The sequence below is a fragment of the Armigeres subalbatus genome, chromosome 3 (genome assembly GCF_024139115.2).
Source record: "Armigeres subalbatus isolate Guangzhou_Male chromosome 3, GZ_Asu_2, whole genome shotgun sequence".
Lineage (NCBI taxonomy): Eukaryota > Metazoa > Arthropoda > Insecta > Diptera > Culicidae > Armigeres > Armigeres subalbatus.
Genome location: NC_085141.1, coordinates 195,304,997 through 195,332,386, shown reverse-complemented (window position 1 = coordinate 195,332,386; position 27,390 = coordinate 195,304,997). Strand labels below are relative to the sequence as shown.

General features: G+C 40.3%; 1 protein-coding gene across 3 annotated transcripts in view; it reads left to right on the top strand.

The window, feature by feature from the left end:
• Nucleotides 1-27,390, top strand: part of LOC134224407 (TWiK family of potassium channels protein 7) — a 333,804-nt gene that overhangs the window by 51,615 nt on the left and 254,799 nt on the right. For 2 of the 3 annotated variants that reach the window (XM_062703739.1, XM_062703738.1), the window contains exon 2: nt 26,476-27,236. The gene's annotated coding sequence lies outside the window, so the exon portion shown is untranslated. The remainder of the gene's footprint in view (nt 1-26,475; nt 27,237-27,390) is intronic. The other variant, XM_062703740.1, reaches the window with a different exon arrangement.

The following is a 27,390-nucleotide window of genomic DNA, read 5'->3' as shown; positions in this document are numbered from 1 at the left end:
ACATTTTCCCAATTTTTTTCGGTTCGGATATATCATACGTCATCAGGCACATCTGTTCTCTGTTCAGCGTTGAAAAAATGTGGCCCTGGAAGTGTACTGGTATCCAATTTGACGTATATCTCGTCGTCCATCAAAATGCACTGTACCAATTTGGCAGAATTAATCTGCGAGTTGATAAACTGATCCGACCTATCGTTCGGAATTTCTAAGGTTTTTCTAAATTGTTCAGGTGTGCTGCAAAAGTAAGCAATTTCTTTACACACAGAGCGAAAATTACCAATTTTTCGTTAAGTTTTAACCTTAAACCATTCATAAAAAGGTGTCCACTTACTTTAATGAACAGTCCTTATATATAAATCTTAAAAACCAATCTATGTATGTATGAATGTTCGCTAACTACTTCTGAACCACTTGGTCGATTTCAACCAAATTTAGAACACACATTCTCTATCCTCAGGAAAAGTTAAAAAAGGGGGTGGGGTGGATATTTGGAAAAGGGAGAGAGGTGGTGGGAGGGGTTTTGTTTAAAAAACGAATAATTCTGTGTAATTTTCAACTCCCAGGACCGATTTCTACCAAATTTTGTGCAAATATTCACTATGAGGAGCCGATCATATGGGAGGGTCATTTGGGAAAAGGGGATGGGTCTGGATGGAGGGGTATTGTTCAGAAAATGGCCAATTCAATGTATCTTCTGAGCCCCTGTATTGATTTCAACCAAATTTGGTACACATATTATGTATCCTAAGGAGAAGATAACAAAGGGGGAATGGTCATTGGGAAAAGAGGGAGCGTAAGAGGGAGAGGGTTGTCTTCAGAAAACGAGCAATTCAGTGTAACTCCCTGGGCGTTTCCAACCAGATTCAGTGTAACTCTCTGACCTATTCCAACCAGATTTGGAACACATATTCTCTATTTTTGAAAGATGTTTATTGAAAAGATAGAAGGGCCATAGAAATCTATATATCAGAGCGTTAATGAATAGAACATCCAACGAATGATTAAATTTGTTATGATTAAATCATTCAACTCTATGATTAAAGATTATGATTAATGATTTATTCATTTTTGAAAATGATGACTGATAATGATTAACGATTAAATTAATTTTTGACAAAGATTAACGATTATGAATAATGAAAAAAACCCATTGGAGTATGATTAACGATTACCGATCGTGATTCAAAGTTGACACACTATGTGTATGATTAATGATTAACGATATCGATCGATTAATGATTATGAATGATCAAATTGAATGATTTGCATAGTGATTAATAATCAAGTAAATTTTATTCCAAATTGGGTTGGGTTATCGATCAACTCAACCCTTCATCGATCATCATGATCATCAATCATGATTTGCCCAATGAAAAGCAATGATTAATGTGTTTCCTTCTGGATGGTGAATGTGATCCCTTCTTTAAAAATAGACGTTTTCCCGAAATAAGACAGTGGTGGATGTTTTTCCTTCTTAAAAAGTAGACGTTTTCCCGGAATGGGGTGATTTTGGGTTTGATTCCTTTTTCAAAATTAGTCAATGTTTTCAAATGAAATCTGCCTTCTCTTAAACAAATGATGAAGTATCAATAAGAAAACACAATTATCATGTTGACCAATTGGTTTCTTCATTTTCCGATAGTGAAAAAACTGCGAATCAAACTGGCAACTCCAAGCAAGGCCGGGTACATACAGCTAGTTTACCATAAACATGAAATTTCAACACCACCTGTCGAAATTGGATTTTCAATAGCTAAATGCATTGAATCAATTGTTTACAATAGTTGTATGAAATCTTAGAGAGTTAGTTGATCGATTCGTACCAAAATCTCCAGAATCCGTTGAAAAACGGCTGAGTTATTGGCTCTTACTTCCTGACCTCTTTTCGTGACGGTCCCGAATTCGAAACTTTGGAATGACCCCTCTGTCTTACCGAAAGACGTAATTCTACGCCAAAAGAAAGGAAAGTTGGAAAAACCGGAATTTTTCACATTTTGATGAAACATATAACGTTTTGGCGAGGCGAAACGCCCTAGTGGGACAAACCTACAATGTACTATGCGTCTCCACGCACTGTCCATACCAGAATGCTGATTCGCCGACGCGTGGTGCGTTATTCCCAAACAGCTATCACCTAGAAGGCGTTTTGCCTCATGAGTTTTCCGGCAACGAAATATCACCACTTTTTTAAAATATAAATATTATCAATAGAATCGAGATTTTCTACAATTTTAAAATAGCATCAGATAGCTATATTGTTACACTGTTGCAAGAGGTAAAAATAGGGGAAGGGGGGGCAATATGCCCTAGCTAAGCAAACACTGCTCTATTGTCTTATTTGTAACGCTATTCATGGGTATTTTTACATTATGCATCAGTTAAACAAGATAGCTAGTTGATGCCATTCAAAAAATTTCAAAAATCCCAATCATATTGATAATATTCACATTTCAAAAAAGTGGTGATATTCTGTTGCCGGAAAACTCATGAGGCAAAACGACTTTTAGGCGGGAGCTCCTAGGGAACAAAGTACCACGCGTCGGCGAATCAGCATTCTAGTATGGATAGTCCGTGGAGACGCAAGTACTTTGTAGGTTATTGCCAGGCGTTTTGCCTCGCCAAAATGTTAGATGTTTCTTCAAAATGTGGAAATTTTCGGTTTTTCCGACCTTCCCATGCACTTTTTTGAAACTTTCTTCGCCTATCCTACATAATTTTAGATCTAGTTTTGTTACGGACATCTTAATGACGGTAAATATGAGGGAAACCACAAAAGGCGTTTTGCATCGGGGGGGGCGTTTTGGGGCCTCTTCACCTGCCCATGAAAATTGTTACAGCTAGGACATTAAATCAGTATTTGCTTAACTAGGGCATATTGCCCCTCCTTCTCATATCATGGCTGCTTTCGGAAAAGTATGCTGCATATCGTAAATGCAAATAGAGATGACCATTGAGAGATTTCTTCATTCTCTTTTGGATTCAATCCCTGATCTTATGAGGACATTTCATAAGAATGGGTTTATGAAAATTATAAGAGCTTGTTTCGACAAACTCTCAATTTATTTTAGCAATCTAGGAAGATGATAATAAAAGACTCACCAGTTGATTTATCGATTGAACATCACTTGGATGTGTCAATAAGAATCTCAACAACTGTGTAACAGTTGGCTGCCGCTAACCGCAAGTCGAGCACATCTGTATATGGAGCTCCATATACAGATGTGCTCGACTTGCGGTTAGTGGCAGTTGGGTGGTGAACTGATTTTTTTTGTAACGTTTTAATACAATGGTTGTGTATTAGAATCTTATGAAATTGTGTATGCCATTTTTTTACAGTTTCTGTAAGGCTCTTACGCAGAATTATATTAAAATCAGCCATCCGCTGGTTGGGTGAACTAATGAATGTTTAACCGAGAACATCATCAAAAAGTGGCGGTTTTCTTAATGTGCGACAAACAATCATTGTCTTATTCTGTTGCAGTTTGAGAAAAATGCTTGTTGCGAATTGAGTATGTCCTTATATTTATAAGAGAGAGAAATGTGATTGTCATTAGCAATGTTTCAATTTTACATCATTTGCTAAATGAGGAGAGTTAATGTAATCTGTTCGCGAGGATAATAGTAAACTAGACTGTAACAGCAGCTAGAACTATAGAACGATTACGTGTCATATATGTGATAAAAAATGTTCGTGCATGTTTTCTGTAACTAAATCACGATTACTTGACCGTTCATTTTAGCATGAAATCTTCCTCTGAGTCGATTTTACCATGTACATATCTGGAAATCCATTTAATTTCTTTCAATACATAAATACATATACAGGTCGGACTCGATTATCCGGAGACTCGATTATCCGGGGACTCGATTATCCGGGGTTCGATTATCCGGAATTTTAGACTCGATTATCCGGAGTATTTTTTTTCTTCGATTTTTTTTAATTTTATTTTTTTTAAATTTCAATATTATACTATTCAATGATTATTTTAACAATATGGGACGTATCTAGGGCGTGGGAAGGGTTGAAAAAGGTTTTTTTTTGTATATATAAATTTGATTATAGGCTAGGCTTGTATATCAAATTCACTAATTCAAATTAATATATTACTATTATATTGATACAAAATATGATTATATAAAGAAACATGAACCCAGCTGGAATTGGAGGGACTGAAGTAAAGGTGTTCTAAATATTTAATCTCAATTCCATGAATCAATAATTTTCTAAGAACATGTCCACGAACATCTCGCTTTAAGAACTTTCACATGGTAGTCCGTTTCCTCTCTTTTTCTTCCATGCAATTACTTGATCGTTTGTCAATTAAGCTGTTGCATTTAAGACAAAATCTTCAGTTTTTTTATTTATATCAATCCATTGTGGTTCAAAAACTGACAAAGCAGTCGCTCATTCGAAAGATGAAAACGTAACCTCACCACCATAGAACGTGCATAACAAGTATCGCAGATTTCGCTCTCAATTGATAATTTACGACGATAGACGAGAAGAATAAGGCTGTTTGATCATATCCAGACAGGAAAAAATGCTCGCCCTTGATACACAAGCGAAAAAAGGGGCAGATAAATAAACGTTGTGATAAAACGCTTCATTCTTGTACAATTGCCATTGAGGACCATGTGTAAAATACGTCGAAATTCGTCATCAGTACCGATGTTCTCTTGAAAATTATTTAGCTCTTTTTAGTGGAATGTTTTCACTGTCATACGACGAGTTTAGCACAATTCCATTTAATTCCACCACCTCGTAACATTTTTACATATACGTATTTCGTCCTCAACTGTAAGGTCGTCTTCAGTTTCTCGTACTTGACCCGATGTTCTTGCAATTGGAGGTTTCTTGCAGAAGATCCTCCTTAAACTATAATACATTTATTTCTTAACGCAAAAATCGACCATTTTCAACCCTGGTTATTTTATGCGCGGACCGATGCTTAATTTTTTGATTCTCAAGACCCCTTTTTGTATTTCTCGGACAAGAAGTGTACCTTATAGAACCATAGTATTATATAACGACCGTCTATGGTCGACGAATTGAATGTGTGATGCCTGTGTGTTTGAGTGCATTTAATCTAACCCATTTTTGACACTTATCCTTATCCGATTTGCTTCTAAGTAGTTGCATTTAATGGGAAATCCTATTAAGGTTCCTCCGAACACAAGTGACGCGACAATCGCGACGCTGTTATAGCGAATGCGATTCTGTCGCCGTTGCGTTGGTGTGGATGCGTAAATAGAACATTGCCTGCAGCGACCCAATGATAGATTCCCGGCGATTAATATCGAGCGTTGTGGCGATGAAATCGCTTAGGTCTGGGGGTGCCTTTACATTGTTGTCGATTGAATGTTTTATGGATCGGACAATGGACTCAAAAGTTTCTGCTTTCTGTCGTTTTGTTCAAAAGCTTTCTGTTGAAAATTGACTAGATCAAACTTTGGGATCAAAAATATCGGCCACAATCATATTTTTGTACTAAAAGCGCGTAAATAGTCCTGTCACTTTTTTGACACGTATTTTCAACCAACAACAGGTTGCATTCAAATGGGAATTCTGTCTTATCATTGCATATTGAAAAATGGCTACTATTTACTATTTTTCTATAATACACCAGAAAGTCACCGATGCCGCTAGGTGGATTATTCAGGGTCTTTCATAAATAATTTCTGACAACATCACTGCAAGTAAAAAAACATTAGTTTTTCGTTATTTAATTGCAGATTTGATTTTTTTTCTGGTGATTCGATTATCCGGAGGATTCGATTATCCGGAGTGAAAATAAAATCGATACTCCGGATAATCGAGTCCGACCTGTATTCTCATCCATTTCCGTTCATTTCTGTACTTATATATAGTAAAAAATTCAAATTTATATTAATGCAATTTTAATTATATCTGAACATCGTCTTCGATCGTTACAATAATTAAATATTCAGCACAACGATGCGAGTGTGCTACCCGTGAAAACAGCATAAATATTTGGTTCCTCACACGTAACTTTTGCTTTCAATTTCCCCCGTAAAACTTTGTTCAAAATTTTCCCACACATATGTGGGTTCTGCTTCGTATAATTGCTTTTCCGATTGCGAGAACTGTTTGCTACCTTCACGTTCAGGCATATTTTCTTGTTCCGCTTGAACACAAAACATTATATTCTACTACATGTGCCCAACGGCTTCCCGGACACAACGAATATGTTGAAACCTCAAACATGGTGGTACAACCCACGGTGAAATTTCAACTGTAAGTGGCATTGACTTTCAATTTTGTCACGGTTGAGTGAATTGATGAAGTGGGAGTGAATAATACGTGCTGGAAGCTTTTGAGTTAATTACTGCGGTAGACGCCTTTCGTGAAACATTTGATAGCTTCTAGGAAGCTCGAAGGTGCGCTTCACTGAGAATGATATGTGTTTGCAAAGTTCTCAGGTAAGGGGAATATAAAGCCATATGTAGCTCGTTGTAAGCTCATCAATATTCATTCACTGAAAGTGCGTCGAGATTTAGCAATGGTAACTTTTATAAACAATATTGTTTCAAACAGAATTGACTCAACGGAGCTATTATCAAAACTTAATTTTTATGTTCCATTACGATCTTTACGACATCGTCAAATATTCTCCGTAAATTATCATCGAACAAACTATGCAAAAAATGGCCCAATGAATCAGCTGCTGAAGATAACGGTTTCAAATATGCTGTAAACAATGACCACCAATCAAAAATCAATTTATTACAACGGAATACGAATTTTTAATCAGTTACCTTCAGACGTGAAAAATGCAAGATCAGTAATGGAATTTAAAAGAAAATGTACTGTGTTTGTCAGAAATATGTATAGATTAAGTTAAACATTGTATGAATTGTATTATAAATTATCTGATGATTAATAAATGAATCACTACTAAACTTTTGGAATCGATTGGTTAAAGTTTCCAGTTATTTTCCGGTCGGCGAAACAAACACTCAAAAAAATCTGTACGTTGTTTCCAACTTTAACTTTATTTTTGTTATTTTTTCATATCTCATAAGTTTATCATATATCGGGACTGATTTGCGATTTGAGCGCAACTTATTTTGTAAACAAACATTGGAAGGCGAATCCCTGCAAAAGGAAGCATTTACTGCGAAAACTACGGTATGTATCCGTCAGAATGGGCGTTCCTCTAGCAGGTAAGGGAATTAGTTTTGGAGAAAAACGCTTGCATTCTACAGAATCCACAAAACAATGTTTGTTTTCAAAATAAGTTACGCCCAAACCGCAAATTGGTCCCGATATGTGAAATCATCATTTTAGAATGATATGGAAATGCTAAAATCATCTTCCAAACTTAGACGTACTACATGTTTTCATGATAGACTATATCTCATATAGATAGACTGGTCTTAAACCATTAGTTGTAGTGGGAAGTCATATCCTGCTAGAGTCTCAGAGGACCGAATGGCGGGTCATGCATCTATGTGGCCTTTTGCAGCGCGGGATGGACGGTGAGCCTGAATGGAGGGTTCACGAAGGGTATACTGCTAGTGACCATCAGGAAATACGTTTTATGGTCAGATATACCCCCAACAGAATCACAAGGCGGGTCAGTAAAGCTGATTTAGGATGGCGTACCTCGCAGTTTGACCCAAAACTGCTGGAAGAATCACTACGGTAAATCGGAGTCTAGGCCTTAGTACTTATTTACTTATGGATCCTGTACACCTCCGGTGGTACAACCCGAGCAGCACAAGTCGGGCAAAAATGGTTGCAGCAACTTTATTGTGACTAAATCTGGTCATATTTAAGTTTCAGTAACCTGTGTGGAACATGTGTGCTACTAGGGAAAGGGCCGACTTGAAAGATCTCCATCCTTAGCGTTGCCCGGCTATCGCTGTAACCTGTTGCCACTGATACACACCATGTTTCGCTAGCGTATAACAGCACAGATTTCACGTTAGAGTTGAAAATTCGTATTTTGGTGCGTTCACTTATCTGCCTGTTTTTCTAGGCCTTAGTGGTGAGGAGTTATCCGATGTCCTAATGCTTCTAATGTTAGCTAGGATCGTTGAAGGTTTGTTTCCGAAACATGACTCATCGGACTGGCCCGCCACACCGTACGAGTCAGTGAACGTGGTACAGTTAGTGACTTTTTCTTCTTCTTCTTCTTATTGGCATTACATCCCCACACTGGGACAGAGCCGCCTCGCAGCTTAGCGTTCATTAAGCACTTCCACAGTTATTAACTGCGAGGTTTCCAAGCCAGGTTATCATTTTTGCATTCGTATATCATGAGGCAAACACGATGATACTTTTATGTCCAGGGAAGTCGAGACAATTTCCAATCCGAAAATTGCCTAGACCGGCACCGGATGGTCTTCCTTTGTAGCCACGCGTCTTACCGCACGGCTGAGGAGGGCCGCTTAAGCTAAACAAGGCACCAGGGCCGGACTATATTCCTAACCTGGTCCTTAAGCACGCGATTCTTGCCGCTCCAGATATGCCTCCCACGTTGCCTGGACGAAGAAAACATCCCAGATCGTTGGAAATGGCAGAAGTTGGTGCTATTGCCTAAGAATGGGAAATTCCCAGAAGAGCCTTCGGCATACAGACCAAATTGCCTATTCTACACAACTGGTAAGTTGTTAGAGAGGGAGATCCTGAATAGATTGACGGACTATGCTGGAGTGTGCGGACTATGTGACGGAGTGTGCTGGTGGCTTATCAAGCAACCAGTATGGGTTCCGCAAAGGCCGTTCTACCATCGAAGCAATTCGGTCGGTAACGGAAACGGCTAAGATAGCGCATGGTTTGAGTAGGAGAGGTATTAGGTACTGTGCATTGATTACACTAGATGTAAATAATGCATTTAATAACGCTTGCTGAGCAGCTATAGCTGATTCCCTTCAGCTTTTGAAGGTCCCGGATTATCTGTTCAGGATTCTGAAAAGCTATTTTCAGAACAGGATATTGTTAGTCGACACTGACGCTGGTCCCCCGAAATCCATTACCCCGAACGGCAATTACATCGAAAATATTTATAATCTGTAGTAGGGGGAATGACGGCTTTGGCAGGTTTTGTTCTATTATTGTCAGGGGGGTTTTTTTATGACTGATTTTGCTCAAATTTGGCCTAAACATTCTTTGCATATCAAAGAATATTGTGCACAAATTTCATAAAATTTGGTCGACAAAAACCCCCCACCAATAATAGAACAAAACCTGCCAAAGCCGTCTGTTCCCCTATTATATTACTATGTTTAACACTAAGAATCGCAACAGTTTTTCAACCAAACGGTTTAACCAACAGTTTTGATTGCCTTCTAACTAACTTTAACTGTCATTCCTATCATTATGACCTAGAAACGTACTATTCTACGAAATGGAGTAAGAGATCCTTTTTTTTCTAATAGAACGCGTTTTCCGAGTGTAATGCGAACAGAGGAGATCGTGCTGTATTTAAATGAACGAGTTTTACCGGTATAAGGCACACAGATTAAATAATGCCTTCTTGAACGCGTTTGCCCGGTATAAGCCAGACACAGGAAATGATGCCTTCTTTGAATTAACGCGTTTGCCCGGTATAAGGCAGACAGAGGAGATTATACCTTCTTCTAATGGCCGTGTTTGCCGGGTATAAGGCCGACAGAGGAGATGATGCCTTCTTCAAATGAACGCGTTTGTCCGGTATAAGACACACAGAGGAGATGATGCCTTCTTTAAATGGACGCGTTTTCCCGGTATAAGACAGGCAGAGGAGATGATGCCTTCTTTGAATCAACGCGTTTGCCCGGTATAAGGCAGACAGAGGAGATGATGCCTTCTTTGAATGGACGCGTTTGGCCGGCATAAGGCACACAGAAAAAATAATGCTTTCTTTAAATGGATGTGTTTGCCCGGTATAAGGCACACAGAGGAAATAATGCCTTCTTTAAATGAACGCGTTTGCCCAGTATAAGGCAGACCGAGGAGATGATGCCTTCTTTACATGGACGTGTTTGCCCGGTATAAGACAGACAGAGGAGATGATGCCTTCTTCAAATGGACGCATTTGCCCGGTATATGGCAGACAGAGGATATGATACCTCCTTTAAATGAACGTGCTTATACCGCGATAAGGCACACAGAGAAAATGATACCTTTTTAAAAGTATCGTGTCTGCCCGACAGAAGGTGAACCGAGATGATGCCTTCTTTAAGTCAACGCAACTTCCCGAAGACAAACAAGATCTCCCTCTCTTTCTCACTCTCATACACACACCCTCTTACTCACTCATTTCCTCTGCCTCATAAATTATTACTAACTCACCCACTCTCATTAATTCACCCGCTCTTATTTATTTACCCACCCTTACTCATCCACTTTCACTTACTCATTTACTCTCAATCATTCGCTCTGTCTTTATCGCTCACTCTTACTCATTTACTGTTACTCACTCGCCCATTCACTCACTTTTACTCACTCACTTACTCACCCACTCACTCTTACTCACCCACTCGTCGATTTTGAGAGTTAGACCACGCTTCATCCAGAATCCGTTGCTTTTACTACAGCGACCAAGGAACAACTTCAACATTGTTGCCCTTGAAGCCGTGCTGATGTGGACCGCAACTGCCTCAAACTCTCTGCATTGTACATGAAAACGTGCTGCATAATCTACCTACCCTTCAGGACTCTTGAAGAGTGCCATACGAAGTGGAACGGGATCTTACGGAGTAAGAATACTTAGTTCTATACTGCATTGAAACAGTTTCTGTGAATAAACTTTTATTGAGTAACATTTATACCTAATTTCATTGAAATGAAGTATAAACTTGAAATAATGATTAATTCGGGGTACTGGCTCATTCGGGGTAGTGTCCCATTAGGGGTAATGGCATTCGGGGTTGTGGCGTTCGGGGTAGTGGCCTTCGGGGTAATGGAATTATGGGTGGTGTCGTAGAGTCCTAATTAACAATTTATAAATGTATAACAGTGATAAAAAAAATGTATAGAGCCAAAATTGCATCAAAACATGCATACGGCATGTGCATGGGGGTCCTTTATGATAAAACTATTCAAAAACTTATGAGCATTAAAATAGCACTATATGGCCTATTTGGCGAATTGTAGTGCTTATTGGTTACTTGGGTAATTTTGGTCGGGAATAAAACTTACAAGTCACAAGTCTACAGTGAAGTAACCTATCGATCTCTACCTAGTCTTGCGAGCTAAGGCGCAGGTTTGCCAATCCGAAAATAGTGAGTTCGACTCTCAGTCCGGTACAACTGGAATATCTCTGGCACAAAGTGGCCAATGCAGGATTTTATTTATGCATGTCATTATATAGTCATAGCCTAGAGACCTGCCCGATTCTCGTGGTAAAAAAATAGTTAAAATCAGTACAGAGATGATAATGCTATGAAATTTCTAAATTCGTTTTCACCCCTTCTGTCAGACGTATAACATGCCCCCTATGGCAATACCTATGACCACTTTTACTTTTCAACGCAATTTATGCAAACTTTGTGTTATTTGAAAGTACAAAAGTCACAAATGCATTGCCTATGAGTAGTCATATAAAAATATTACAGAGAACAAGTGATAAAGCTTTTTTGAAAAGACGTGAAAAAATGGATTTCAACAAGTGCCTGGGCAAAACGTCCCACCGTAAACAAAACCGTTTCATAGCCCTTCATTAGTATTTATCTATCCTATAATAAAAAGGATACAAACCCTTATGTACTTGACATTTAAAAAAAACCATCATACGTCATGTTTTACATGTTTTCGAAAAACGTTACATTTTTGAAGATAGAAGCAATTCTTTATCATACTAGTTGACCCGGTAGGTGAAAATACGCGTTGCCCATGCAAATTTTCCATACGAATCATTATTTTAGTTTTTCGCGATTTATTCAACTTAATTTGTGATTTTTGCACGAAGAAATCTATATATATAAAAACCAATCTATGTATGTATGTTCGCTAACTACTTCTGAACCACTTGGCCGATTTCAACCAAATTTGGTACACACATTCTATATCCTCAGGGGAAGTTAACAAAGGGGTGGGATGGTCTTTTGGAAAAGGGGGAGGGGTGGTGAGAGGGGTTTCGTTCAGAAAACGAACAATTCTGTGTAACTTTCAACTCCCAGAACCGGTTTCAACCAAATTTTGTACACATATTTACTACGAGGACGCGATCATATGGGATTTGGGAAAGGGGGAGGGGTCTGGAGGGAAGGGTATTGTTCAGAAGGCGGGCAATTCAGAGTAAAATATGAACCCCTGGATCGGTCCGAACCAAATTTGGTACACACATTCTCTATCCTAAAGTAAAAATGACAAAAAAAGGTGGGGTGGTCATTGGAAAAAGGGGAGGGTATGAAGGGAGGCGTTGTCTTTGGAAATCGAGCAATTAAGTGCAACATCCAACCCCCAGGACCGATTTCAACCAAATTTTGTACACATAATTTTTCAGGATTTTCAGCTTTCAGTCACATGAAAATGTTGATAATTTCAAATCATTGCCAACGTTTCGATCCGGGTTTGGATCTTCATCAACGTTGGCAATGATTTGAAATTATCAACATTTTCATGTGACTGAAAGCTGAAAATCCTGAAAATTTGTACACATATTCACTACGAGGAGATACACATATTCACTACGATCACTACGAGGAGACGATCATATGGGAGGGTAAATTGGGAAAGGGGGAGGGGTCTGGAGGGTGGGGTATTGTTCAGAAAACGGGCAATTCATTGTAACTTCTAAACCCCTGTACCGATTTCAACCAAATTTGGTACACCCATTCTCTATCCTAAGGAGAAGAAGACAAAGGGGGTGGAATGGTCATTGGGGAAAGAAGGAGAGTAAGGGGGAAGGGGTTATCTTTAGAAAACGAGCAATTCAGTGTAACTCCCAACCTCCAAGACCAATTCCAACCTGATTTGGTATACATATTCTCTATTTTTGAAAGATGTTTATTGAAATGGTAGAAGGGCCAAGGTGACAATGGGTCAAATGGGGGTGAGAATGGGTCACTGTTTCAACTACTTAGAATGATTGTAGAATGGATTCAATGTATCTAAGGGCAAGAAGACTAAAATATAGAAGACCTTTTTGAACGATTTTGCTATCCGACCTCCAGGCTGCCGGTGAGAGCGATGACCCATTGTCACCCCCCAGACCCATTGTCACCCCCGATGGCGGTAATATATGGTTATATTTTATATAACTCAATGTTTGTATGCATGTGTGTATGTTCCAGCATAACTTCTGAACCTCTTAGCCGATTTCAGCCAAATTTGGAACACACATTTTTCAAATTAATGAGACGACGATAGAAGTTTTGGGAATGCTCTTTAGAAAAGAGGGAGGGTGTGTGGGAAGGAGTATTGTTCAGTTATCGATAAACTCAGTATGTACCCATTGGCCGATTTCAACCAAATTTGGAACACACATTCTTTTTCTCGAGAAGACGAAGATAGGGGTTAGGGATGGTATTTAGAAAACAAGCAGGTTGTGGAGGGACTGGTTTTGTTCAGCTCTCAATAACCTCAGTGTAACTTCTGGTCTTAGCCGATTTCAGCCAAATTTGGAACACACATTCTTCATATTAAGGAAACGACGATAGTGGGTCAAAGAGGGAAAAGGGAGGGTGTGGGGAGTGGTATTGTTTAGTTATCGATCAACTTAACACTTAATCGAAATCATGGTTTGCCCAGTGAAAAGCAATGATTAATGTGTTTCCTTCTGGATGGTGAATGTGATCCCTTCTTTAAAAATAGACGTTTGCCCGGAATAAAACACCGGTGGTTGTTTTTCCTTCTTTAGAAATAGACGTTTATCCGGAATAAGACGAGTTTGAGTTTAAACTCCCTTTTTCAAAATCAGTCAATGTTTTCACATAAAATCTGCCTTCTTTCAAAAATGATGAAGTATAAATAAAAAAACACAATTATCCTGTTGACCAATTGGTTTATTCATTTTCCGATTGTGAAAAAACTGCGAATCAAACTGGCAACTCCGAGCAAGGCCGGGTACATACTGCTAGTATTATATAAACCCGTCGGAAACTATAACGAACCTAAGTGCTGAAGAAATGAAGAAAATCCATCCAGCCGTCTTCGAGTTATGCGGATACGAACACAGACCATTTCATTTTTATTATATAGAAGATTAACCACTGAAAAAAGATATTTTGTTGCCCAGCTGAGTGTTCCAGTGCAAGTTTTGCGGACAGTATGCTAGCGTCGCTCTAAAATGTTGAGCAAACAAGCATTGAAAAATTCATCAAAATTGTAACTTTTTGTATTTTGCTGTTATTTTCATTATGTAATACATAAATACTTCCAACATACAAACAGTATGATGGTTTTACGAATATGATAAAAAAGTACCAACTGATTTTTACCCTTAGTTAGTTATAGTTTTCTAGAAATCAAACAGGGGCGTTTAGGCCAGGTGGGGCGCATTATACCGTTTCTATAAATACAAAAAACACACTAAGAAAATCTCTCTCAAGTCTTTTCAGTATATACAATGCACGAGAAAGGCACAAACACCGTTATGTGGATGCATCAGGGTTTTTATTTATTCAGGTTGAAGGTCGAGTTATTGTTTCAATAACAAACATATAGTCCCAGCGTGCTATAAATAGGACAGCCCTTGTAACTCTCAGCTAGTTTTGCCTATATTTCGGGCATTAAGACGAGTTTGTACAATTCCATTTAATTTCACTACTTTATTGTACCTTTGACAGATACATATTTCGACCTCAACAGTAAGGTCGTCTTCAGTGTCTCGTACTTGACTCGATTCTACCAAATAAATGTAGATCATGCTTTGATATTCAATTAACTGGACTCCTGTCTGGAATGTAGAGTCATTGCTTTTCTTCTTCATCGCAGCCGGTGTTTTATTTATCAACTTAAATTACCCAAACTCAGTTTTCAATTGGAAGAGTGGCATGGCATGTCGTCATAAATATCATATTGAAAAAGGCAATCCAGTAATCCTATTGGAAACCAGCATGACGCCATACATGTTTCTCTAATATTCTACCAGGACATAACTCAAAACAAAATATAATCCTATTTGCAGCACGTTAGACATGGCAGTTATCACACATTATTCTTCTCGGCAGATACGGTCGCTTCTGAAGTGCCTATTTACTAGTGTGTCCCAAAATAAGTCCTTGATAGAAATATCACATGGTTGTACGTTAGTTATATTACCTTACACACACGATTGATACATGATACATCTAAAATAATAATAATTACTTTTCGTGAATGTGGTTTTTTCGAGTTACCTTTACTAAAATGAAGCTAAACCTTGATCAATTTACCAACTGTGTTGGTTGTGGCTTTGCTCGTGCGTTGAAACAGCACTATCAGATAAACATGTTCCACATTTGATTTTATTTATTTCAAGAATCCCGTATAAATGTCAAGAATATGCTTATGAAGATCATGCAAATTGGTTGAGGTTAAAGGTCGTCTGCCTGTGTGTGTATATTGTTCGCAGAAAAATCTCCATGTCTTTTCAAGAGCTATTTCTTAACCGATTTACTCGCAACAAGTTGCGTTCAACAGAGAATCCTGTCCCATTTTTCTTATTGATAATGGGCGGGGTCTGACTCTGAAAATATTTATTTTCTCGCAAAACATGCTAAAAATAACAGATTTTTTTTTGCGACGAGGCACACTTGCTTCATATTGCTTCCTATTGAAAATGGATCAGATCGGAGTATCGGCAAAAAGGTTTTGGCCAAATACTGTTTTAAAAATGTGCGAGAAGGGCGATATATGCTGATTATTCAAAGTTTGTCAAAATCCGTTTTGATTGTTGGGAACGTACATTTTGTATAAAAACATTTCTGTAATTTAAATGATATTGCTCATTTGTGTAAATTTGGTTGCAGGGCTTAGACACCTTCAGCATGGTTTATTTTGAAGTTGGGAGTTTTACTACTGATCTACGGAAGGTGGAGCCATGGCGTATGCATACCCTTCAATTCCAAATTGAGAGTAATGTTTTTAATTAGTTGAATTGGGACACCCTACTGTATATAGCATGCATGTATATCTAATTTCTGATATCATGTTTAATCAAGTTAAGCCTGTGTAATTCGCCTTGTGCTTTCGTTAATAATTCATATCAAACAAGGCTTACGGCTTATGTGTATAATAAGAACAACGGATGGGAGCCCTCTAGTTCGAGGGCAACTTATGCTATTCCTTCTAATGAAACATTGGGGACCGAATGTCGGGAACACACCAGAAAGGAAGCGTGAAAATATGTGACGCCTGCCCAGAGTATATGGCATGGAATGAACGCTTTGCAGGGAAACATAAACAAATGCGATTTTAGTATTGAGGAGGTGTTGGGAACATTAAGTTAATGCGTGTTTATTACGATATCTTCAAGCTCGAGCCATTTATCTAAAACTAGTACTAGGGCTACAGAGGAGTTTATAGCAATGATTCGGAAGGCCCTTGCTCGAGGGTATAAAGGAAATGAAATTATTATTTTTGTTGGAACGGAGGTAATAAAGTCCCTCAGATTTGATATTCATTATAATTAAAAATAGCATGTATTCATATTAGATTGATGTAAGGGGGCATACCGACCAAACAATCAAAATACGACGTGTTCTCTTCTGTGGTACAGATTCAACTAGCATTATTTCCAGGACTAATTGGTCATGATAGTTACTTGCCCAGTGTGGGGATGTAATGCCAATAAGAAGAAGAAGTTACTTGCGATTTTCTATCGAGCGTGTGACGGCACCATTTCTATTTCGCGATGCATGGCCGCTTAACACTTTCTTGCGGAAATGTTAATGCTTTCAACTTGTATTAGTACTTTTGTTGTTCCGCTAACAAAATTTTGAGACTAAAGTAACTAATCGGGTGCAACTATTTTTCGTTCTATGTAGTACTATGTCCAACAAATCTTTGGAACAAGCATCTGTATTCAATTCGATCTCACGTTTCATAAAAAACCAAACGGAGTGTCTTGGGATATCGCACCAATATTTTTGAGCTTTGGTTTTGTCTCACTTTCAGTGGCCTACAGCCCAAACAGTTTATCTGAGTTTTCGAAAATTTACAAGCCAAACGGCATCTAGCGATACTTTATGAGTATGGACTACTGGTGTAGATTATGGAAGGTATACGTCTTCGCGAGAGTTGCAGCAAAAGTTCTCCTGAAAAACTTTGTCGAGGACACCAAGTTCGTAATTTCATTACTTTTAAAGATTGATTGCTCTTTATGCCAACGAGTTTTGAACATGTTCGATGTCTAAGCATACAAGCATATGGAGACGCATGGTGCATTGGTTCATCAACTCCTTGTGATGGGTAATTGATCTCTACCTTGCATAGTAGGAAATGGTTTTTGATGAAACTTTCTTTACATTCGCTTACTCAACAGTTCAGGTATTATATTAAAGTTCATTACCACCAAACGGCGTATCTTAATAAAATTGATTTTGATAAAACCAGAACCATCTTCTAGTATTCTGTCCCCCTGCAAAACCTGAGATTGGCCCTTGGCCACCGGAGATGTTTTGGGTTTTACAAAGGTCAACAAACAGATCGGAATAATGCAAATATGAGTATCTGACTGCATTGCTTTGCGAGACGACGATTACAGAAACATTTCCAGAATGATAGTGTCCACTGCCACCCTTACAGCAGGTTCCATGGGGGGCCGGTTTTGGCACCATCTGGAACCATGCATATATGGGTGTCAAAATTCATGTTTTCCCACGACGATTAATGTAGGATCTTTATTAAAGATACATTTTGAGTACTGTAGAACTTTCTGGTCAATTTGTAACAGGTTCCTGGTGTTCTGCGAAAGTGACATTTGCTCAGGGTGTGTTGTCAATCCCGTACTGTTTTCACGAAAATGGCCATATATCTGCGTATCCCTCACGGATTTTCGATCTGCAGCCAGCATTGGTCAGCACCTGGTCAGCACATAAGTTCTAATTTCAGTGGAAAGCATAAAACATGATGGCAGTAAACGTCACATTAAATGACAAGCAAAAGAAAAAAAAATGCATTTGTAACATACACTCGGAAAGCCCGAAACATCTCCGGTGGCCACGGGTCAATCAGAGGTTTTGCATGGGAACAGTATACTAGAAGAGTTTTCGTACCGATGGTTTCAGTTTTATCAAAATCGGACCACGGTCTCTCCATTGTCGAATGCGCCCCACGCTCGCCAAGTCGTTTTGCATCTGGTCTGTCCACCTTGCTCGTTGTGCTCCACGCCGTCTCGCACCTGCTGGATCGGAAGCAAACACCATCTTTGCAGGGTTGCTGTCCGGCATTCTTGCAACATGTCCTGCCCATCGTACCATTCCGGCTTTAGCCAGCTTTTGGATACTGGGTTCGCCGTAGAGCTGGGCGAGCTCGTGGTTCATTCTTCGCCGCAACACACCGTCTTCTTGCACACTGCCAAAGATGGTCTCGAATACTCCGAGTGCTTGCAAGTCCTCCTCGAGCATTGTCCATGTTTCATGTCCGTAGAGGAGAACCGGTCTTATTAGTGTCTTGTACATAACACATTTGGTGCGGTGGCGAATCTTTTTTGACCGTTTCTTCTGGAGCCCGTAGTAGGCCTGACTTCCACAGATGATGCGCCTTCGTATTTCCCGATCCCGTCTATCGTAACACTGCTTCCCAGGCGGACCCTGTCGTGCTCGGTTCCGCCGACAAGCATGTACTTTGTATTCGCAGCATTCACCACCAGTCCAACTTTTGTTGCTTCACGTTTCAAGTGGGAGCACAGTTCTGACACCTTTGCAAACGTTCGGCCGACAATGTCCATATCATCCGTGAAATAAATAAATTGACTGGATCTGTTGAAAATCGTACCCGGCTGTTACACCCGGCTTTCTGTATGACACCTTCTAGCGCAATGTTGAACAACAGGCACGAAAGTCTATCACCTTGTCTTAGGCCTCGGTGCGATTCGAACCAACTGGAGTGTTCGCCCGAAATCTTCACACGGTTTTCACACCATCTACCGTTTCTTTATTGATTAAGCTGTTCTCGTCCATAATTTTCCATAGCTCTATGCGGTCTATACTGTCGTATGCCGCCTTGAAATCAATGAACAGATGGTGCGTTGGGACCTGGTATTCACGGCATTTGTGAAGGATTTGCCGTACAGTAAAGATCTGGTTCGTTGTCGAGCGGCCGTCAACGAAGCCAACTTGATAACTTAGCTTAGCTTAGCTTAGCTTAGACTGACTGTACATATCAATGGTTGCCACTCCGTGATTGATCAGAACTGGTGCAAATTGCACTACGATCCAAGTGAATAGTGGTTGGGATTTACCAACTATTCTCGAAGTGCACGTTTCAGCAGCTCGCAAATGTTGATCAATAACGGCGCCGGCCAAGTCCTTACAGTCAGTTGGGAAAGGGAGGGAATGTGAGTGTGTGGTAATTGTTGCTACTAGAGACCGAGAATACCTCTGCATCTCCACAATCACCACGGGAAGGAAGTTAGTTGGGTGGGGTAATCAGTAACATAGATCGGGATTCACCATGGAAAGTGATGTGACCTATGAAACTTCTACACAGCAGTATTAGCATTTCCCTAATTTGTTCAATTGTTCATTCTTCGCGAGAATAAACAATCAATCGCTCAAAGTGAGCAATTGTTCATTTGAATTTCGGATTAGGCGCCCGCGTTATCATTTCATTAACGTAAGAAAAGTAAAAAAGAAACGGAATTAAAATTGAAAATAATTGATAGTAATCGGAAAGCTAATGTTATTCAGCAACCCTTATTTTATCTCTATTTGACGTTAATTAAGAATGTAAATTTACGTTCATTTTACATGCCATTTGTCGCGCGCGTGTGTGTGTCACTTCCCTTGACCAGTATACCGTAATCAGGATCTCACTGGTATTAATCCTGATTTGCCGGTTGGCACTCGTGTTGGGCTTGTGCGCTTTGAGCGGCACACGGTCGCTTCCCAGTCTACATAAAATCGCACATGGTGCAATACAAGATGCTAAATTGGAGACGATATACATACATGTTGTGTGGAAAAGTACCTCTATCGCCTGCACTTCAGCATCCTACACGACACCATATACGTTCATGTGTTGACTGGGTTTGATAGGGCCTGCTTATGGACACATGCAGCTTTTTGTAGAGGTTTAACAGAGCCCACTGTCAAACCCCACTACATCCTAGGCAGGCCCCCTAACTCGCAGTGGCCATGGGGAGGGGTCGTCAAGCCCTTGGACATAGTCCCTGCTGCCCCTAACGAAGCCAACTTGATAACTTCCCACAAACTCATTCACTAATGGTGACAGACGTCAGAAGATGATCAGGCGGCATTAAGGATGGTGATCGCTCGAAAGTTCTCACACTCCAGCTTGCCGCCTTTCTTGCAGATGGGGCATATAACCCTTTCCTTCCCCTTCTCCGGTAGCTGTTCAGTTTCCCAGATTCTGACTATCAGTTTGTGCAAGAAAGTGGCTAGCTTTTCCGGGCGCATCTTGATGAGCTCAGCTTCGATACCATCCTTACCAACTGCTTCATTGGTCTTTAGCTGTTGGATGGCATCCTTAACTTCCCTCAAGGTCGGGGCTGTTTGGCTTCCATCGTCCGCTGAACTGAAGTAGTCATCGCCTCCGCTGCCTTTCACTGCCTGTACTCTCAGCACCATTCAAATGGTCCTCGTAGTGCTGCTTCCACCTTTCGATCACCACACGTTCGTCCGTCAAGATGCTCCCATTTTTATCCCCGCACATTTCGGCTCGCGGCACGAGGCCTTTGCGGGATGCGTTGAGATTCTGATAGAACTTGCGAGTTTCTTGAGGCACAGGTGTTCTATCTCCTTGCACTCCGCCTCTTCTAGGTGGCGTTTCTTCTCCTGAAAAAGGCGGGTCTGCTGTATCCGCTTCCGTCTATAACGTTCCACGTTCTGCAGGGTACCTTGCTGCAGCGTGACCGCCCGCGCTGCGTCCTTCTCCTCCAGAATCTGTCTGCACTCTTCGTCGAACCTATCGTTCCTTCGACTTCGTCCCACATACCCGACGTTGTTCTCCGCTGCGTCGTTGGCTGTAGCAGTCTTTAAGAGGGGCCCCATCGAGCTCACCCTCTTCCGGCAACGCTGCCTCGAGATGCTGCACGTATACAGTGGCGGGCGACATCAGGTTGCTTCAGTTCCTCTAGGTCGTACCGTGGTGGTCGTCGTTACCGAACATTGTTGATGACGGATAGTTTTGGGCGCAGTTTAACCATCACCAGATAGTGGTCAGAGTCGATGTAAGCGCCACGATAGGTCCTGACGTCGATAATGTCGGAGAAGTGCCGTCCATCAATCAGGACATGGTCGATTTGTGATTCTGTCTGCAGTGGTGATCTCCAGGTGTACCGAAACGGGATGCTGTATTGGAAGTAGGTGCTGCGAATGGCCATATTCTTGGAGGCGGCAAAATCAATTAGTCGTAGGCCGTTTTCGTTCGTCAGCCGGTGAGCGCTGAGCTTCCCAATAGTCAGTCTAAACTCCTCTTCTTAGCCAACCTGAGCGTTCAAATCTCCTATGATGATTTTGACGTCTTGATTTGGGCAGCTGTTATACTCACGTTCCAGCTGCGCGTAGAATGCGTCCTTATCATCATCAGTGCTTCCGGAGTTTGGGCTATGGACATTTATTATGCTGAAGTTGAAGAACCGGCCTTTGATTCCTCAACCTTCACATTCTCTCATTGATCGGCCACCCGATCACGCGTCTTTGCATATCGCCCATCACTATGAAAATTGTTCCCGTGTGTTTTGCCGCAGCTCTTGTAGATGGTATGATTACCTCTAAACGCACAAATGATCGCTTCCAACAACCCTCCTGCAGCCCTACGATACCGAATCCACGGTCCTTGAGCACATCGGCGAGTATGCGTGTGCTCCCGATGAAGCTGAGAGATTTGCAGTTCCATGAACCGAGTTTCCAATCGCTAGTCCCTTTTCGTCGCAGTGGTCTTCGCCAATGGTTCCGGTCTGTACTCTCTTGTTGATTGTTAGTTGCGTATGTTTTTTAAAGACTGTCTTGCAGGGCCTGACATCAATCCCCCTAAATTTCCGGAGGACCATTCCTCCTTATTTCTGGTGGACCATGGTGCACAGTTTCACTTCGAGTCCCTCCCTGGCAATCGGACGATGATTAGCCGTCCCTAACATGGAGAACACACGCTGTTGTGAGCCGATCCTGACATGGAGAACAGACGCTCAGTTAGATTTGGACCTCCGGAGAGGAGCAACCCCCCCTTCTTCCCTATCCAGCATACGACCATAGTTCCCACCGGGGTTGGTTACCTGATGTTCCTTAAGGTTGCTCGTATCCCGACCAGCACCACGAGGAGGTAGGGATAGAAGTGGTTGGGTAAGAGGCTAAGGACCGCGAGATGGGGTTATTTTGTTCTTTCAGGTACACGAAGTACCAATGGTACGCTTTACCCAGCATTTGCCGTTGGTAAAGCAAATCCGTCAAGTGGTTTGTTGTAACCAAGCAGTGCGGTGTACCGGGGTCCAAAGCAATTGGGGATGGTGTAATCGGCGGCTAGGTGCGTGGAAGTTGATTTCCCGGAGCACGCTACTGCAGTCAATGTTGTCACCAATCATGTAAAAAATAAAAAGTCGTTGTAAATACGTTCGGCGTTTGGAGAGTGTTTGCAAACCTCTGCAAACCAATGAGCGTACATCTGTGCTCATATGGAGGCTGATTATCGCGATTAGTCCATGGCAGCTGTCGTAATGCGAATCTGACAAACGTTTCTGGATGCTTCTTATGCGTGATGCTTGGATCGCATGGTCCGTCTTCTTTGCTTCTTATTGGCTGTACATCCTCTATTGGGACATTGCCGCCTCGCAGCTTAGTGTTCATTTAGCACTTTCACAGTTATTAACTGCAAGTTTTCTAAGCCAAGGTACCATTTTTTGCATTCGTACATCATGAGACTAACACGATGATACTTTTATGCCCAGGGAAGTCGAAGCAATTTCTGAACCGAAAATTGTCTAGACCGGCACTGGGAATCGAACCCAGCCACCCTCAGCATGGTCTTGCTTTGTGGCCGCGCGTCTTACCGCACGGCTAAGGAGGAATCGCATGATAAGGAGCCCATATTTGAACTCCGTCCTCAAGAATGCTTCGGACCAATGAGTAGTATAGTGTTTTCAAAGCATAAACATCATCGAATTGTTCAGAGTTGCGGCGTAGGAAGCCAATCATAGTGTTGGCTTTAGAGATTGTCTTTTAGATGTGCTCGTTGAATCGAAGCTTACTGTCCAAGGTAAGGCCAAGATTCTTTATGGAGTTAACTCTCATAAGCGGTAATTGGTCCATCGAATAGTCAAATCTGATTGGTGAGTGAACATCGGAATAAGTATTGATTCTGCATTTGGTAGCATTGGCTTGTATTCCATTTTTCTGACACCACGATAAAAAGCGTTAGAATCTGATCTGGACCAGGTCCCTTCGAAACGTCAATTGAATTAAGAGCATTAAAAACCGTGTCAAAACTGAGGTTTAGCTGTGGTGATTCAAACAGTTCAATTCGATAATAATCACTGACGAAACTTAAATCGAGAAGTTTACATTCGCACTAACTAAATCATTGGTTTGCTGCAGTCCTGTGGCTAGTCAAGACTCAACTACTGAAACCCACGTACTTCATCATCGAATTCCCAGGCCAAATTAGGAAGGTTGTAATCGCCCATGACTATCATGGTATAACGAGGGTCAGCTAACTCGAGGAGACGCATGAGGGATTACTGATAAAATGTCTCGAAGACACTATTACGCTAAATTGCATAATAAAGGAACTAATAAATAATCGCGCTAAAAACACGATTTTCGCCACTGTGCAACGCATCGACTGCAGGTGGGTGTCATCCATATCTCGCACAATGGGCTTGTTTTGCAGCCAACATTGCGCGACTGGTCCCCACTGACATTTCTGGATCCCAATGGGAATCAAATCAGATGTTGGTAAACAACACAAATACTACCATAAATTTTACTTCGAGATGTTGGCTGCAAAAACGTGGCGTCGTGCCAGGTGGCTGATCGACTGTACACAATACACTTTTATCTCACTAGTTGTTATCCACATTCGGTTACGCACCACGCGCCTCCACCAATAATTTAGCGACTAAATTAACCGTATTTGCTCTGTCAGTCTTTTTGATGAAACTTACGTACATATATCGACCGACAATCGGCACTTTTTGTTTGATATCAGAAGTATATACTTCTAACCTGTCAATTATTTTATAGTTGATGTAAGAGCTCTTGCATTTTCGCATGCATGTTTAATGACTGAAGTTTCAATTCGCATATTTGAAGCATTTGAAAACGTTCACACGTAAATGAGGGTTTTAACATACATCGCATAGGTGCTACATCGGCTGTATTACGTTGGTAATTAGTAATAATTTACTACTAGTAAGTCAAACTCACTATTTTTGCGGGTTCCATTCCCGGTGCCGGTCTAGGCAATTTTCGGTTTGGGAATTGTCTCGACTTTCTTGGGCATAAAAGTATCATCGTGTTAGCCTCATGATATAAGAATGCAAAAATCGTAACTTGGCTTAGAAACCTCACAGTTAATAACTTTGGAAGTGCTAAATGAACACTAAGCTGCGAGGCGGCAATGTCCTAGTATGGGATGTCATGCCTATGAAGAAGCTGAATATTGAATGAGAATTAGAAAAAAATTGAGTAAGTACTCAAATATTTTACTGGAATCCATGTGTCATATATAGACCAACATTTGGAAAGGGCGAAACAGCCACAATTTATTATTTCTGGTTCTTTGTCTATGTATATAGCTAATAATGTAGACAAGGAATCAAAAAGTATAAATTCTGGCTGTTATGCTCTTTCTAAATGTTGAAATACACATCCATTGTATTTCTCGATCCAGCTGCTCGAGTATAATTTGCAATATGACTAGATTTATCAGTTGACATTGTAACAATCTGAAAAGAAACAGCACATACCCTTGAATTGTATAGATGAAGACATATCATTTGCATGCTGTTCGTTGAAATTCATACATTATTCCAAAATGTCGTTCTTCGCCCGACCTATCGATTGGAGGTCGAAGCACTCTTGATTTACCATATTTATCTTGGTTGTGTCTCAGCCAGTTGTTCTGTCAATGATAATATTTCTCGTAAGGGAAGAACCAGTAATGTATGGCAATAGATTATTCGCTTCGCAGCCATAAAAAGTTGTGCTGTTAAGGAATAAGATAAACAAATTTTGCGTTCTTCGTACATACTTAGTATCTATTATGTACTAGCATGTTCTTATACACATAGCTGTGTCATAATCATGGGAAATCAAGCAAACATGGTACAATTAATTATTTCGCTAATTGGTTATGGTCGTGGAAAATGGTTGGGGTACTGCATAAATAGATTCTTTACGAAGAAAAATATTAAGATCATGAAATAATTTACTTACGATTTGTTTAGTTCATTAATAAAACCGTGCACGATATGTTCATATCAGCCCACTGAGGGAACACCAGGAAACTGCGAGGTAACATTTTTCAAGATTTTTAAACGCAATAGAAATTTATTGTTATTCATTAAGACTGTTGAATGTCAAGTGACTTATAAATAAACAAATATTATCAAACAGATTGGCACCACAGAGAGATTACGCTTACTATTGAGATTTGTTGCGCATAAAATTGCGCGTCCATTTGAACATTGCAAAAAGAGTACAATTGCTTTAAACTTGTGCAGCCCTAAGCCATTTAATTGACTGCTATAGTATAGCGCGTAGAAAAATAAATTGTAAAGGCAGATACATCATTGATTTGCGATAGTGAGGAGGTGTATGCATTGATAGAAATAATAAATTTCTTATAATCTGTTACCGAATTAGTAAGTAATTAGTAATTAGTATTGTTCTGTTGTATCTGTTTCTCTGTAATAAATGTTTATTTAATAGCTTTATAGCTGACCCCAGACATATGATGTCTATCCGTCTGCTGGAAGAATCGGCATCCAACGACACTTCCCACAATCGCAACAAGATTTGTACGTTAACGTTGCTGTTTGGATGCAATCCAGTTTCGCCTTAATTTTGACAAGTTCCTGGGAATGAATTAAAACCAGATCAAAGAAAATGATGTGAGAAGTTGAAAACCAGAACTAGCCATTCTGTGATCATTGCGGTGACGCGACGCAGTGAAATTACAGTGATTTTTTATGCTACCTAGTCAGGCACGTATACATTGTAGTAGTGTTCATATCCGTTGCAGTTCAATATCAATCACTCGTTCCTATATACATCTGAATTTTTGATTACGTTTTATAATTTCTCCCAAGTTTTTTCAAACACTTGCTCAGTGGCGGAAATGCTTATCGCAACTCAATTTACTTCGTAAGTTGATATAGCTTTCCGATTACTCATTTTCTTTCACACTTTTTCCCATTTCAGATTCGCAAAACCGAAAACGAACTGGAACGTTGTGTAACTTCATGTCAACGTTGATAGCGATAGATCTACATGCCGGGATAGCGTCATTATAATTCATGAGATGCAGGAGAGGAAAAAACTGTCGATATTGATGTGATAGGAGGATTATATATAATTTTGAATTTCTCTGTAATCTGCTTCCGCGTACTTGGGGCGTGTTTTGATGCGCCCAAGAGCTTCTGCTCGTTGGTAATTCCGGAAACGGTAAGGAGCATCTCTAGTCGATGACAGCTCGTGGAAGCTTGTCAAGTGGAAGAGAAAAAAAGTTGAGCACGTCCTGATGCGGTGTGTTTACCGTTGTTGCTTGCTTGGAGAGTGATTGTTCCGTAGTTCAGGACGATATAAAAGAAATTTTCCACGTGGTTTGTTGTTGTTTCTAAATCGTTTGGAGTTGTGCGTGTATTACATCATCGTCGTTGAGAATCGGAAATCTTTCAACAGTGGGTATATGGGGTGGGTGGAGCCGTCCGTGCCCGAGAACAAAGCCATGATCAAAATTTCTTCGGCGTAAGCGAGAATAAATTTATCATACTGCAACAAGAGAAGAAGAGACTCTAGCCCCGGTGAGCTATATCAGTATGGAAAATCAGCGCCAGTCGTGCTAAGAATGTCGTAAATTCAATTTTGTCAATTTGATTTTTTTCGACGCAATCGTTACCGTGCGTGAATCGTTCCATCGTCGTTGGCATTGTTTCTAAGAAGGATCAGTGTTTACCACAAAGGTAAGTGTAAGTTTATTTTCGCTTTGTTGTTTTTATATCCCTTAACAATCTTCTTCAACTTCATGTTAATGTTCAGCACGATTGAGGGTAGTTCAATAGACAATTGAATCAGAAACAAGGTCGTGAATTGTGGTCAATTACTTTGAAGAAATGC